Source organism: Mustela nivalis (assembly GCF_964662115.1).
Source record: "Mustela nivalis genome assembly, chromosome: 2".
Classification (NCBI taxonomy): domain Eukaryota; kingdom Metazoa; phylum Chordata; class Mammalia; order Carnivora; family Mustelidae; genus Mustela; species Mustela nivalis.
This window is the reverse complement of record NC_139021.1, coordinates 145103240-145119877: the sequence shown is the minus strand read 5'-3', so window position 1 is coordinate 145119877 and position 16638 is coordinate 145103240. Positions and strand designations below refer to the sequence as shown.

The following is a 16638-nucleotide window of genomic DNA, read 5'->3' as shown; positions in this document are numbered from 1 at the left end:
TTTAACTGTCAGACTCTTCTGCCTTAACTGAACCATTTTATTACATTACCACCTGCAGCAATGCATGAGGGTTCCATTTTCTCCATATCCTCACCAACACTTATTTTCTGTGGTTTGTTTTATTTTGCTTTTTTTTTTGTTTCGTGTTAAAAGATTTATCTGTTTACTTGGGAGAGAGAGAGTAAGCATACTTACTCCCTCTTAAGTAAGAGTGCGAATGCTGGTAGGAGCTGAGTGAGACAAGCAGACTTCCCACTGAGTGGGGAGCCTGATGCAGGGCTCCATCCCGGGACATTGAGATCATGACCTGAGCCAAACTGAGAGACCCTTAAATGACTGAGTCACTCAGGTGCCCTATTTTGCTTTTAGGTGCCCAGTGTAGGGCTTGAACTCATGACTCTGACTGAGATCAAGACCTCCGCTGACGTTAAGCTGAGCTTAACCAACTGAGCCACACAGGCCACCCCTATGGGTTTTTAAAAAAATTTTAATAACTATTCTAATGGGTATGAAATGGTATTTCATTGTGGTTTGATTTCCCTGACTAGTGATGTTGAACATCTTTTTGTTTACTTACTGGTCATTTGTATACCTTTTTAGAGAAATATTTATTCAAGTCCTTTTTTACATGTTTAAGTCGAGTTGTCTTTTGGTTGAATTATAGGAATTTTTTACATAGTCTAAATATTAATTTATTAGATAAATAATTTGCACATAGATCCTTTATTCTGTGACTTGTCTCTTCATTCTCTTGATAGTGTGCTTTGATCACAGTTTTTAATTTCATTGAACTCCTAATTTGTTGTTTCTTTTGTTGCCAGAAAATCACTGCCAAGTCAGGTGTCATATGGCTTTTCCCTTATGTTTTCTCCGAAGGATTTTATAGTTTTAGGTCTTATATTTAAGTCTTTGATCCATTTTGAGTTCATTTTTGTAGATGGTATAAGTTAAGGGTCCAGCTTCATTCTGATGCATTATGTGGGGCTTAAACCCATGACCTCGAGATCAAGAGTCCCATGCTCCCATCTACTGAGCCAGCCAGATGCCCCAAGATAACATATGTTTGTTAAGCATACATACCTGGCTGTGGTTATATGATTAAAGTTCTTAAAAACATTAGCAGATCTTTGATATTATTTGATGTTTAGTACATATTCTGTTTACCCCAGCTATCTCTGAATTGTCTTTTAGTGTTTTTATTTTTCTTCCAAACCATAATCATTTAGTTGTTATATCTCGAGTCTTGAACAGTCCTCTCGTCTTTTGAAAATTCTTGTGGCACTGATTTTATTTTAAAAAGCTCATGAGGGGCACCTGGGTGGCTCAGTTGTTAAGCGTCTGCCTTTGGCTCAGGTGATGATCCCAGGGTCCTGGCATCCAGCCCCACATGGGGCTCTCTGCTTGGTGGGAAGCCTGCTTCTCCCTCTCCCACTCCCCCTGCTTGTGTTCCTTCTCTTGCTGTGTCTTTGTCAAGTAAATAAATCTTTAAGAAAAAAAAAAGAGCTCATGATACTAGTTTTGTAGAATTTTCCACATTCACAGTTTGTCTGATTTTTTTTCCTGATGATATCCTTTAGGTAATTATTGTATTGAAGTAGTATAGTGGTGGGCGCCTGGGTGTTTCAGTTGACTGTCTGCCTTTGGCTTAGGTCGTGATCCCAGTGTCCTGGTATCAAGCCCTGCTTCAGGCTCCCTGCTGAGTGGGGAGCCTGCTTCTCCCTCTCTCTACCCCTGCTTGTGCTTGTGAGCTCTCTCTCTCCGTCAAATAAATGAATAAAATCTTAACAAAATATAAAGTAATATAGTGGTATAGAACACTGGAAATTAGGTCTATACGCTTGATTAGATTCAGGTTAAACATATTTTGGCAAGAATAAGTCAAAGTGATAATTGTATGTTGCTTTACATTAGAAGCTACGTAACACCTGGTAATTTTGCTCTTAATACTGACTACCAAGTGAATGTTGTGATCACCAGCTGTCCAATAAAGGTCTATTTTTCCTTTTGTAATTTAGTAAGTAAGCTTCTGGATGCTACTTTGGTACCATCTAAATATCCAGTTCCCCGTTATTTTTTCACTTCATCATTTTAGCATCCATTGTTGATCTTTGTCTGCATCATTTATTACACTGACAGTTGTAGAAAGGTGAGTTTTCTTTTTTTAAAGGGTGAGTTTTCTAATGGCTCTTTCTTCTATATTTAATAACTGGGATTCTGTAAAGAGTTTTCTTTCTCCTTTCCCCACCACCTTGCACTCTCTCTTCCTCTCTTTCCTACAGTATAGACTCAATACTTTTTGCTTTTTAAATGTATTTACAGGAGCTCCTAGGTGGTTCAGTTGGTTAGGGGTCTGATTCTTGATTTCAGCTCTGGTCATGATCTTAGGGTCCTGAGATGGAGTCCCATGTTAGGATCCACACTGGGCATGGAACCTGCTTGGGATTCTCTTGCTCCCTCCCCTCCGCCCCTCTTCCCAACCCCTGAGCACACACAGGCATGTTTTTACTCTCAAAAAAAACAAAAGTATCTACAGTAAACTGGGCCTGTGTGAACCTTTTATCTCTTGTGTCCTTTTGCTATAACTGCATCATCTTTTATTCTCCCTAAGATTTTATTTTTTTAAGTAACACCTACACCTGGCATGAGGCTCAAACTCACAACCATGGCTGAGATCAGGAGTTTGCTTGCTCCACCACCTGACCCAGCCAGGTGCCCCAACCCCATCATCTTTGAGTATTTCCCATGCTTTCTGCACACAAGATGACTGGGACTCATCTTGTGTTTTACCTGTTTCAGTCATGGAAGCATTCACTTATGCAAGGATCCTTGGTTCTTTTGGTGGGAATAGTATTTAGAAACCTAGATCTGGATGCTAGGTGTGTTCATTGCTTTTAGGCTCTTTTGTTGGACAGAACTATGAAACATGTTGAAAAATAAACTGTGAGTTCATTTTGGTAGTTTCATTTCAAATTTAAGATTACAGAATTTTGTACTAGTTTACTTGCTTTATCTTATAGTATATATTACTCTCAAAATTGTAATACCAATATTATTATAATGTTTGTAAGATCTTGCTTGTTTGTTAGAGATTGAGAGCACAAGCAGAGGGAGCAGCAGGGAGAGGGAGAAGCAGGCTCCCCACTGAGCAAGGAGACCCATGTCAAACTGGATCCCAGGACTCTGGGATCATGACCTGAGCTGAAGGCAGATGCTTAACCAACTGAGCCACCCAGGTGTCCCAAAACACTATTATTATGAACAATAAGTACACTGAGTGAATTTTAAGTTTTTCCAGTTTTTTTGTCCTTAGATTATTTCATTGAGGATGAAGTCATAGTAATGTGTTCACAAATTTTTAAATACTTATATGCTTATGTTAATTGATACTCATTTACATCCATTTGTATTCATTTGTGTTCAGGTTTTTTAGCTTAGTTTTAAACTTAAATATCGGAGTCATTTCTTTGCTACTAATGTGGCTTAGAAGGCAGCAGTGTACATGTACTTGACCCGATTATGAAGCAATCTCTCTGTCCTAAAGTAAATTAGGTCATATAACCTAGTAGGCAGAAGACCTATTTACTGGTGATTGCTAATGACTGAGAAAAATTAAGAAACTGCTAATTTATAAAGCCAAAAGAGCTATGAAATTGAACTTCATTGAAACATGCAATATGGGTAAAGCCCTGCCTTAAAACCAAAGTTCTAAATAACATTTTATTTCCTGAAGAAAACACTTAAGTGTTTCAGTTTCCTTTTTAACCTCCTACTGAAATATTTGCCAAAATATTTTAAGTGAGAATTTATCAGAATTTCTTTACATATGTTAGTAATACTTAGGTGGGTAATTTTCAAAAATGAAACTTTGACCCAAGTGTTATTGTACTTTAATAAAAATAATAATGTTTTAGATCCCGTGGAAAATATGTACCCTCACAGAAATATGTAGGTAAAGAATTTAGAAGCCTACTTCAGGAAGAGAGCAACAAGAAGTTAAGCAGTATAAAATAGCTCATAGGAAATAGGTCATCCATTTGACTTTAAGACACTAAAAGACTACTTCAGAAAGCCATTGAGAAACAGAAAAAGAAATTTTGCCTATTGAGTTTTGATGAGTGTAAAGGAATAGAGGAAATAAATAGGTTAAAATTTTAAGCATTTAAATGATATAAATTAATATAATGGAAATGATAGATGTTTTATATATAAGAAATTAGGAATTTTGTTATCTGTGCAAAAAAAACCATAGATAAGCTCATTTCTCAAAGGAATTTTTATGTAGGTTACCCCCAAATCTCCAGAGAAAAAAGAAGGGGGGGTTAAGTACGTGGGTGTAGGAAATGTTCTCAGCAGTTGTTCTAGTTCTCCATTATAATAGAAACAGCATCATGTTGCTGATAGGTCAGTGGGAGTATCTAGGTCTTCTCTAATCTGATTAGATTTAAAGACACTAATGACCTCCTTTCTGTGCAAAGAGGTAGCCCTTGGCTTGGGGTGGCAACAGTTTCCTTCCCTACCTGTCAGGCTTTCTTAGCTCCAATACTGTAAATATTTTGGACTGAATAAATCTTTATTGTGGGGTTGGCCCTTGTAAATTGGAGAATATTTAGCAACACATGTGGCCTCTACCTATTAGATGCTAATAGAACTTGCTCCCCCTAACCCCCCAAAAAACCCCACCACCAGTTGCTTCAACCAAAAATGTCTGTGGACATTGTGAATGTCTTGTGGGGGTCAAAGTGGACTTCCCTCCCATTCATTGCTGTGTTTGTGTGTCTTGAGAATCATGTTGCAGACTTGATGCCCATTACTCCATAATCTCTTAGTCTGTACTTTCTAAACCACAAGAGCACTTTACTCTATAGCAGCAGCATTCCCATCAACACAGGAAATTGGTTTGACATTGATAAAATAGTCTAGGCCATAGATCCCATTCATATTTTACCAATTGCTTCAATAATGGTTTTATGGCATAAGATAACCCTCCTCTCTCCCAAATAAAGAGCCCGTGCTCCAGTCCAGAATCACATGTTGTGTTTAATTGTGACAAGTCTCAACTCTCCTTCAGTGTGGAACATCTGTGTCTTTCCTGGTCTTTCCATGACTTTGACATCTTTAAAGTGTTAGGATCTGCTGGTATTTGTAGTTGCCCCTCAATATATGTGTGATTTAGATTATATGTATTTGTTGGAAGTACCACAGAAGAGATGCTGAGTTCTCATTGCATCGTATCAGGTGGCACATAGTTGGCCACTTTGTACCATTACTATTGATGTTAACTGATCCTTTGGTGTCTGTCAGGTTCCTCAGCTTTCCTCAAAGTTTCACCCACTAGTTTTAGCATTCTTGCCCAAATCAGTTTTTTACTATGATGGTTGTTGGATGTTTTTTCCTATTTATGTCATTCTTTCTGCAGTTATTAGCAATTGGCCTTCTACTTTAAGGTGGATCTTTTTCTCTGTAAGACTGTGTGTATTTATATGTTTATATTTATGTATCATTTCTTTATCTCCATATGAACATGGATTCCTGTTTCATTCAATCATTTGTTAAATACTATTAAATGATAATACTATCATTCTTTCAATGCCCAGTTTTCTTAGATTTGGCATTTGGATGTTTCTTCAGACTGCTTTTTGATGTGTCCAGTTCTTGAATTTCTTTACTTAATGGCATACTGAAATGTTCAGTATTCATCATATACCTTCCCAGCCCTGGAATCAAGCATTTATCTAAGGACCCCTGTTTTCTTTTAGTGGAAAATGGTATTTAGAAATAAAGGTCTAGGGTCCTGAGTTTGAGCACCATGTTGGGCATAGAGAGGACTTGAATAACTAAAGCTTTAAAAAATTTAAAAACAAAGAAATGAAGGTCTGGTGACTAGGTATGGTCACTTATTCTACATTGTCATTGCTTCTAGGCCTTCTTTGAGTTCACAGAGCTAGGAAGTATGTAAATATATGCATCTGTCTCACACACACATATTTTGTATCTATATTTAGAGCCATGAATTCACACTGATAACCTCTCACCATGTTTTATTCTAGCCTTTCCACATTTTCACTTTGCTGATAGTGAGAGCTCTGGTCCCATTATCCTCATTGTATTTATTTTTTCAATCCTCATGTATATACCCAGTTTCCTGACCACACAGGCCATCTCCGTTTTAGTGCAACTAGCCAAGAGGTCCCTCTTCCCTCTCCCAACCTCTCCATGTTAGAAAACATTAACATTTTAAAGCATGCTGCTCTAATAATCTTCCCCAACACGTAACCAGGGATACAGAAAAGAGTTGTTCATAATAGGATCAGGGGTTGTCTAGGGGAACACATATGGCAGCAAGATGAGAAGGGTGAGGAAAACTTCTGGTAAGAATGTATTGAGGGTACCTAGGTAGCTCAGTCGGTTAAGCATCCTGACTCTTGATTTTGGCTCAGGTCATGATCTCAGTGTTGTGAGATCAAGCTTCTGTTGGGCTCTGTGCTCAGCATCTCAGTGTTGTGAGATCAAGCTTCTGTTGGGCTCTGTGCTCAGCATGGAGTCTGCTTATCCCTCCCCCTCTGCTCCTTCCCCTGCACTTTCTTTCTCCTTCTTTTCTCAAATAAAATCTTAAAAACAAATAAACAAAAACAAAACAGTGAAATGGTCAGAAAAGTTGTAACTTGCTAGGGAGAAAATTAAAGATAAGAGTTTGAGGGATTAGGTTGGGACATATATGTATTTAAATGCCTGATTCTCGGGGCCCCTGGGTGGCTCATTGGGTTAATAAGCCTTTGACTTCGGCTCGGGTCGTGATCCCAGTGTCCTGGGATCGAGCCCCACATCAGGCTCCCTGCTCGGGGGGAAGCCTGCTTCTCCCTCTCCCATTCCCCCTGCTTGTATTCCCTCTCTCGCTGTCTGTCTGTCAAATACATAAATAAATAAATAAAATATTTTAAAAAACAAAGCCTGTTTCACTATATGGTTTTATTGGTCATTTGGCAATTTTCATACCTTTTTTTCTTGAAAATTTTTTATTCCTCTTTAAAAAATGCTATCCTAGGGTGCCTGGGTGGCCCAGTCAGTTAAGCGTCTGCCTTTAGCTGGGGTAATGCTCTCAGGGTCCTGATCCCAAGGTCCTGGATTGAGTCCTGCAGGGCTCCTTGCTCAGCAGGGAGCCAGCTTCTCCCACTACTTGCTGCTCTCCCTGCTTGTGCTCCCTCTAAAAAAAAGTAAAAAGTGCTACCCTATTTTTGTTAGCTAGGCATAGTTTCCCTGAATTGTTATTTGTGGTTGTCATATATGTGCTGATACACTTAGATCTTTTTTTTTTTTTTTTTGCCTTCACTGCTTTTTACTTGATTTCTAGGTTTCCTTCAACTGCTTTTCTGCTCTCTTTCTTAAGGCGTTATCTGTGTAATCATCTTAATTTTTTGGTGCTTGGAGGGTTATATATTATCTAGGACTTTGGCCATCTTATTTTGCTAGTTAAGATTGCTGCTGGGTCACTGATGAAACAAATCATATTTGTCAGTCTCCATTTCAATTCTCAAATATTTATATTTTCATTTTTATAATTTTCCTGTAGTTTAGTGTTGGGCCCATCTGGCACTATCTTTTGTCTGACTCTCAGGGAACATTCTGGGCTTTATTATTTTTTCTCCTTTCTTTCATTCACTGGTTAGTGGGCTTCTGGATAGTTGAATTAAAATTAGATTATCACTGTAAATGATGACACTGGTTAGTGGGCTTCTGGATAGTTGAATTAAAATTAGATTATCACTGTAAATCATGGTTATATATTAGTTGTATTAAGATTACATAAAGCTGCAGTTTTAAAGTTAAGTATAACTTTATAGTTTTATAAACTCATTTTTTTGTTTCATAAAATGAATTGTATATCTTTAAAACAAAGTCTTACAATTAAAGAGATTATAAAGATTTTATTTATTTATTTGACAGAGAGAGAGATATCACAAGTAGGCAGAGAGGCAGGCAGAGAGGGAGAGAAGGAAACAGGCTCCCTCCTGTGCAGAGACCCTGATGTGGGACTTGATCCCAGGACCTTGAAATTATGACCTGAGTGGAAGGCAGAAGCCTTAACCCACTGAGCCACCCAGGCACCCTACAATTAAAGAGATTTTAAAGGACAAGTAGTCCCAGCTCCTAGCCAAGAGCGGATGTTCCTTCACAGTATCCTTGTTTAGCAGTTAACTCATTCTCATGAAACAGCTTATTTTTTCATCATATTATTTTACCCACTGACCGTCCTGGGATCTAGTCTTCAAGATGGCAGTATGAAATTTACTACATCTCTTGGACTAGAAACCTGAGATAACCTGTGCAGCCTGGGCGGGGCGGTGTTGGGGAGCGGGGGAGACTCTAGCCATTGGTTTGCTATTGAAACTGCCCAAATTGTGCAAGTAAAAAGCCACAGCTACCCATTTATAGCTAGCTCCTCAGTTATTGATACAGAGAGTTGTTGAAGCTTGAACATATTCTTGCTGATCCAGGGTTTGGAAGAGGCTCAGTTTTAGTTGGCTTTTCTTTGTGATTTTTTTTTTGTCTTTTTCAAGGTTTTATTTATTTGTCAGAGAGAGCACAAGCAGGGGGAGCAGCAGGCAGAGGGGGAAGCAGGCTCCTGCTTGGAGCATAGAGCCCCATGTTGGACTCAATCCCAGGACCCTGAGATCAGGGCCCAAGTTGAAGGCAGACACTTTACTGACTGAGCCACCCAGACGTCCCTGTTTTTATTCAACGTATACTACTTGGTTTTCACTGTGCTTGCTGCTGGAAAATAAAAAAAAGAATGTGTCTTTAAAAGGCTGTCTGGTGAGGAAGAATGTTTTTCCTCCTGTGGAAACTTTTGGGTAGTCTTTAATATTTCCTCAAGTGTGTTTATTTCAGAGCAGAAGCATCTGTCATCTTTTGTTTTGGTTTTTAAAGGTTTTATTTGAAAAAGAGAGATACAAGTGGGGACAGAGGGAGAGAGAGAGAAACAAGCAGAGTCTCAGCTGAGTGCAGAGCCATACGTGGGTTTCAGTCCCAGGACCCTGAGATCATAACGAGCTGAAGTCAGGCGCTCAACCAACTGAGCCACCCAGGAGGCCCCTGTCAGCTCTTTATATAGATAGAATTTAACTTAAATAGTAAATGAGGTACTTAAATTGTTGATGAATAATGTAAAGACTTGGGAAAATGTGAATTATTTTCTTGATTAATTCTTAGGAGGTATTTTCTTTCTTTATTTATTTGTTTTAAAGGTTTTGTGGGTTTTTGTTTTTTGTGTTTTTTTTAAAGGATTTTTTCTTTTAAAGATTTAGTTACTGGAGTGCCTGGGTGGCTCAGTCAGGTAAGCATCTGCCTTAGGCTTAGGTCATGATCTTGGGGTCCTGGGATCCAGCCCCACGTTGGGCTCCCTGCTCAGTGGGGAGTCTGCTTCTCCTTCCCTCTACCCCTGGCTTGTACATTCTTTTTTTTTTTTTTTTTTTAAAGATTTTATCTATTTATTTAACAGGCAGAGATCACAAGTAGGCAGAGAGGCAGGCAGAGAGAGAGGAGGAAGCAGGCTCCCCGCTGAGCAGAGAGCCCGATGCGGGCCTCGATCCCAGGACCCTGGGATCATGACCCGAGCTGAAGGCAGAGGCTTTAACCCACTGAGCCACCCAGGCGCCCCTGGCTTGTACATTCTTGCGTGCTGTCTCTCTCTCTCTCAAATAAGTAAATAAAATCTTTTTTAAAAAAAGATGGATGGATTTATTAGAGGGTGCGTGCCCGTGAGCCATAGAGGGGGAAGGGGAGAGAGAACCTCAAACAGACTCCTGCTGAGTGTGGAGCCTGATACAGGGCTCTATCTCACAACCCTGGAATCATAACCTGAGCAGAAATCAAGACTCAGAGGCTTAACCAGCTGAGCCACCTAGGGACCCCAGAAGGGTTTTAATAAGGAATGAAAGTACTATTAATCTTTTCCATTTTCTTTAATTCAAGCTCCTTTAACGTTTGAAGGTTCAAAATATTTTTTATAACTGATTTCCCCAGAAAATGAAGTTTGAAATGAGGCAATGAAGCCATAGGTTAATCAAGAGCCTGAGAACTTTGACATGTATTTGACAGTTTGCCAAAGAGTATGTACCTGCATTTATTAGCGTACTTATTTTTTGGAATTTGTTTTTCCATTTTTTAAAGTTTATATTTAATTTATTTATTTGAGAGGGAGAGAGATCACAAATAGGGTAAAAGGAGTAGAAGAAGAAGCATACTCCCCACTGAGCAGGGAGCCTGATGGCAGGTCTCAATCCCAGGACCCCAGGATCATGACCTGAGCCAAAGGCAGAATTTTAATCTACTGAGCCACACAGGTGCCCCTGTTTTTCCATTTTGTAACACATTTTATTTAGAATTGCTCAGGATTCAGAAATCCAGAAAACTCACTAAACTTTCTTTTCCTTTCTTTCTTTTTTTCTTTTTTTTAAAGACTTATTTATCTATTTTAGAGAGAGTGCATGCATGTGAGTGGTGGTGGGGGTGCAGCGAGCAGAGGGAGAGAGAGAATCTCAAGTAGACTCCACTGAGTGTGGAGTGTGACATGGGGCTCAATCCCACGACCCTAAGATCATGCCATGAGCTGTAATCAACGTCAAGTGCCTAACCAACTGAGCTCCCCAGGTGCCCCTAGACTTTTCTTTTTTTTTTTTAAGTTTGTTTTTTGTTTTTTATTTGACAAAGAGGGACATAGAGAGGGAACACAAGCAAGGGGAAGATGAGAGGGAGAAGCAGGCTTCTGGCTGAACAGGAACCCAATGTGGGGCTTGATCCCAGGACCCCAAGAACATGACCTGAGCCAAAGCAGACACTTAACAACTGAGCCACCCAGGGGCCCCAGCTTTGTTTTCTTGATACTCTGATGACTTCATGCTAATGATGACCACAGATTAACATAAGATGTATAATTTTTTGAGGATGATGACCATGTTTTTGTTTACCGTCACATTCTCAGTGTATGAGACATAGAGTTCATAATGTTTATTTTTAGGATTCTTGGAGGTATCTTTTAGCAAAGAATATTTAGTACTGAATATATCTTTAATATTTAATGATTGGTAAGCCTATAAAATTTTTAAAAATTTCAGCCAGTATTTTTTTTTTTTTTTGAAGATTTTATTTATTTATTTGACAGATCACAAGTAGGCAGAGAGGCAGGCAGAGTGAGAGGAGGAAGCCGGTTCCTTGCTGAGCAGAGACCCCGATGCGGGGCTCGATCCCAGGACCCTGAGATCATGACCTGAGCCGAAGGCAGAGGCTTTAACCCACTGAGCCACCCAGGCGCCCCTCAGCCAGTATTCTTCAGATACTTTTGTCTCTCTGTTTCCTTTTGGTACTCCAATTAAACTTATCCTACCTCAGTCAACCAAAAGTCAGCTGGTAAAATTTATTTATTTATTGTAATAAATTTATTATAAATAATAAAGAAATTTATTTATTAAATTTATTATTTATGTAATAAATAAATTTATTTATTGTAATAAAGCATACTGCACACCAGAGGAGTGAGGGGACATCTTATCAAAGAAAAGGTTTTGTAGGATTTTGGGTGGATAGAGGAGTTTAAGTGGTGAAATTTAAGTGGAGCAGTGTTTGAGAGGCTCAGAGCAAAGTGGTATTATCTGTAAAGGGATCCGTATAACGGCTTGGGCTACAAAGTGGGTCCAGGGATCCAATTTACTTGAAACCATGAAGTTAAAGTAATTATGGGAGGTTGTGTCAAGAAACTCTTTTTGAAGCTGTGTATCTCTTCAAAATAACTTAGATCCTCCAAGTGAGAATGTATGCCTATTAATTTTTGATAGAATCCTAGTCATAGAGGCTTTTGCTTTGTTAGGTATTGGATATTTCCCTTATGAGATTTATTTTATTTTGTTTTGTTTATTTTTTTGAGAGAGAGAGCATGAGAAGGGGCAGGATCCGAGGGAGAAGCAGAATTCCTTCTGATCAGGGAGCCCAGTGTTGGGACTCGATCCTGGGACTCCACAATTATGACCTGATCCAAAATCATTTGCCCAACCAACTGAGCCACCCACATGCCCTCCCTTTAAGATTTGACTTACTCTTATTCCACTATAGCTAGTGGGAACATGAATTTTTTGCAGTTCTGGGAAAGAACAGTTGAGGGATTGTTTCCTTGCTCTTCTGGGGGGAAGTTCATTCCCTTGCTTCAGGTATTTTTTCTTTACACATTCGCTCATCATTACTCACTACATACTTGATGGGGACCCTCTGTATATCCAAAGTACTTTGAGCAGCTTTCTCCTCTGATATCGTGCTCTACAAAACTGCCTACTGCCTTCATCTTCCTGGTTCCATTTCAGAAGAGAGACTGCTGCTGGTTGAACTGTGAATTCTCCCTTCCTGTGTTATTGCCTGGAAACTCAGGCAATTATAGGACTGACTTCATATTTTTGCCCTCTCAGGGATCATTGTGCTATGCTCTCTGATGTCTATTTTCTGGAAGCTGTTTCATAGAATTTTTTTCCCACACTTTATTTTCAGATTGAAAAGTGAATTTGGTCCCTGTTACAAAATCATACCCAGAAATGGAAATCCTAGATTCATATGTGTGTTAATGATAATCATTATGTTCTATATCCCCTTTTTTTTCCCTTCACGAGGACTTAAGAATATAAGGATTTCCTCCAAAACTAATGATCCATTTTTGTTTCTGTCTATTGTTCTCTTTTCTTCTATCCTTAATTTTAACTTGACTTGATCTGGAATTTCATTTTAGAATTGAAATACAATTTTGTCTGTATATGCTTAGTTATGATTTCTGTATTGCCCATATAAAAAACATTTGAGAAATGGACATTTGGTTCTTCCAAAACCAGATTAAAAATAGATGAGGAGGGACGCCTGGGTGGCTCAGTTGGTTAAGCAGCTGCCTTCGGCTCAGGTCATGATCCCAGCGTCCTGGGATCGAGTCCCACATCGGGCCCCTTGCTCAGCAGGGAGCCTGCTTCTCCCTCTGCCTCTGCCTGCCACTCTGTCTGCTTGTGCTCACTCTCTCTCCCTCTGATAAATAAATAAAATCTTAAAAAAAAAAAAATAGATGAGGAAATATGTTAAACAGTAAGGAGGGGGCACCTGGGTGGCTCAGTGGGTTAAGCCTCTGTCTTTGGCTCAGGTCATGGTCTCAGGGTTCTGGGATTGAGCCCTGTATCAGGCTCTCTGCTCAGCGAGGAGCCTGCTTCCCGCCCCCCACCTCTCTGCCTACTTGTGATCTCTCTTTCTCTGAAATAAATAACTAAAATCTTAAAGAAAGAAACCGTAAGGAGTAGAAGGAGGTGAAATCAGAATTTAAGCCTTTTTTTTTTTTTTTTTGTGATGGATTTCGTAGGCCTACTGCAAATAAAACTTGGAGATTCTTTTTTTTTTTTTTTTTAAGATTTTATTTATTTATTTGACAGAGAGAGAGATCACAAATAGGCAGAGAGACAGAGAGAGAGAGAGAGATGAGGAGAAGCAGGCTCCCTGCTGAGCAGAGAGCCCAATGCGGGACTCGATCCCAGGCCCCTGGGATCATGACCTGAGCCGAAGGCAGAGGCTTAACCCACTGAGCCACCCAGGCGCCCCAGAACTTGGAGATTCTTAAAAGCCTGGTAGAAATGGTTGACAGAAGCCCCTTTACTTTTCAGTAAGGACCATTAAAAGTAGAAAACCCTTGTCACCCAGGGTCACATATGGGTTATGTTTTAATTTTTTTCTGTATCTCAGCCAAGTAAGTATTGCTATTAAACTTTTCATTTGTTGGGGTGCCTGGCTGGCTTAGTTGGAAGAGCACAAGACTCTTGATCTCAGGGTCATGAGTTTGAGCCCCACATTGGGTGTAGAAATTAGTTTAAAAAAATCAAAATTTTCTTTCATTTGTTTTTGATAGGGTACTAGCAAAATTTAATTTCAGCTTATAAATAAAGGATGTTCTTAACACTTCCCACTTGTAAAATTGGCCATACTAGGATTATATTCATCTTTTTATTATTCTTTGGCTTCTTTCTTACTTTCCTTCTTTTTTTCCTTTCTTCCTTCCTCCCTCCCTCCCTTCATTTGTTCTTAAGACTTTATTGAGAGAGGGAGAGAGAGCAGCACAAGCAGGGGTGCAGAGTGAGGGACAAGCAAACTCCCTTGCTGAGCAGAGAGCCCAATGAGGGTCTCGATCCCAGGGCCCTGGGATCATGACCTGAGCCGAAGGCAGAGGGTTAACCCACTGAGCCACCCAGGTGCCCCGTTACTTCAGATTCTTACGTGGCAGTGGCTTGCATCTATAAAATCGTTGCTACCAAAATACTTTGAAGTTATGTTCACAAACTGAATGGTGGTATGCATTGTTCTTCATGTAGATAGAAATTAACAAATTTTTCATAAAAATAGCAGCCCATTTCTTTTTTTTTTTTTTTTAAGATATTTATTTATTTATTTGATAGACAGAGAGAGAGATCACAAGTAGGCTGAGAGGCAGGCAGAGAGAGAGGGGGAAACAGGCTCCCCGCTGAGCAGAGAGCCCGATGTGGGGCTCGATCCCAGGACCCTGAGATCATGACCCGAGCTGAAGGCAAAGGCTTAAACCACTGAGCCACCCAGGTGCCCCGCAGCCCATTTCTTTAAAAGGTTTATTTCTGGACTTTAACTTAAGAAGGCAGAAAAGATTTTCCGCTCTTTCTCTCTTGTACATGTGGATTACGTTCTCTTTGTAGTGCTCTGTATTAATCTATTCTGTATTAACCTATTCTAAATGTCTTGTTTTTAGCAGTACCTTCTGATTTTAGTTTAAGGATGTCTGCATTTTTCCCTTAAATAATTTAATAGTTTGAATATTTAACAAATTATTAAAAATTTTTTTTGTCATAGGGTGGTACAATTTGAGATTATATAATTAAGCTTAAAAGAAAGTTCTAAAGAGCTAAAAGTTATCCTAATCTTGGTAAAACTTTCTCCCGCAAACTCCCTCTGCTTCTGCTACCCATCTTTTTTAAAACTCCTTATAACTTTTTAAATCAATAAATTTTTTTTTAAGGAATTTTACATGTGATTCCTTCCACTGCTTATTATCATAGCTCCTCCAAAGTTTGAATCATAATCTTCAAAATAGCCCTTTTAAAAAGAACTTTATTAGTTCAGTCCAGTTGTCACTGTCAGTCCAGAGTTGTTTTGGTTGGGCTTCTTTGATCTGTACTTGAATATGGACATACTTCAAAAATTCTACACCTGTAATCTTTGGGATCCAATTTTGTTAGGGCCCTAAAAGTCAAATTGTACAAGTACAGTGACGGCTGTTTTGGCAAATGATCTAGAAGTATTATTTCTTAATTGTTTCTAGTACTGAAAAATCTTATTACTTCCACTCTACTCCGTGAGCCTAACAGAAAATGTTAACAGGTCTCATTGTCATCACTGCAATAGCTTGTGTCTCAATGTAGCCATATTTACCATTTCTTTCAGAACTCATATAGTTGTAGAGCATGCTGATTGAATTAGTGGTAAGAGTGCTATTCTCTTCTCATGTTATCCTTGTGTGGGTAATGCTAGATGAATTCTAATCAGCTTACTATATTTATCTCATTTAGTACATAGTTTTCTTTAAAACTCAGAAGTAAATTTGGTACTTTGAAAAAAAAATTCATATGGCTTAAAAGCAGTTATTCCAATTTTTTTTTTTTTTCCCTTTTAGGGGCCAGTTCAGTGAAAGACAGCATAATATTGTCATTTCTTCTTAGCTTTTGGTGAAGCAGTTCTTCTTTCCTCTGTTTTATAATTGTGATTCAGTAAGCCAATCTGTTAAGCATGGACTTGGCATTACAATTGTAAAAACCCCAATTTTATTCATTGTTCTCATAGAAAACTGGGTTCTCTGTCATAGATAAATGCTCCATACGTCTGTTACTGGCATGTTTTACGTTTAGCTGTAGTAATGTTATACTTAGGGTTTTTCTTGTTTGTCACCCCACCCCCCCGAGAATTGAAGAGAATAATATGTTTAAGATTAGAACTGAAATATGCTAAAATAATTCCAGATCTTTAGAATGTTGTTATAGGGATATTTCTTACTTTTTTTGTTCTAAGTACTCTTCTCATTAGATGAGATTAGAGCAAACAGAATCCACAAATATTTTAACACCAGGAAAAATTAAGGAATTTGGTTAATGGGGCATCTGGGTGACTCAGTCGTTAAGCGTGTGCCTTCGGGACTCAGATCACGATCCCAGCGTTCTGGGATCGAGCCTGGCATCCGGGCTCCCTGCTCAGTGGAAAGCCTGCTACTCCCTCTCCCACACCCCCTGCCTGTGTTCCCTCTCTCACTGTGTTTCTGTCAAATAAAAATCTTAAAAGGAGGGGGCGCCTGGGTGGCTCAGTGGGTTAAAGCCTCTGCCTTAGGCTCAGATCATGGTCTCAGGGTCCTGGGATCAAGCCCCGTATCAGGCTCTCTGCTCAGGGAGCCTGCTTCCTCCTCTCGCTGCCTGCCTCTCTTGACTACTTGTAATCTCTATCAAATAAATAAATAAAATCTTCCAAAAAAAAAAAAAAACCCTTAAAAGGAATTTGGTTGATATGTCTCCTTTTTAAGCCAGAATAAAATTAACATTAAAGGTAAGCCTAGAGCGCCTGGGT

The 16638-nt window shown here is 39.1% G+C and overlaps 1 protein-coding gene across 2 annotated transcripts in view; it reads left to right on the top strand.

The window, feature by feature from the left end:
- WAPL (WAPL cohesin release factor) overlaps positions 1-16638 on the top strand; it is an 80584-nt gene that overhangs the window by 29170 nt on the left and 34776 nt on the right. The window lies entirely within an intron of this gene.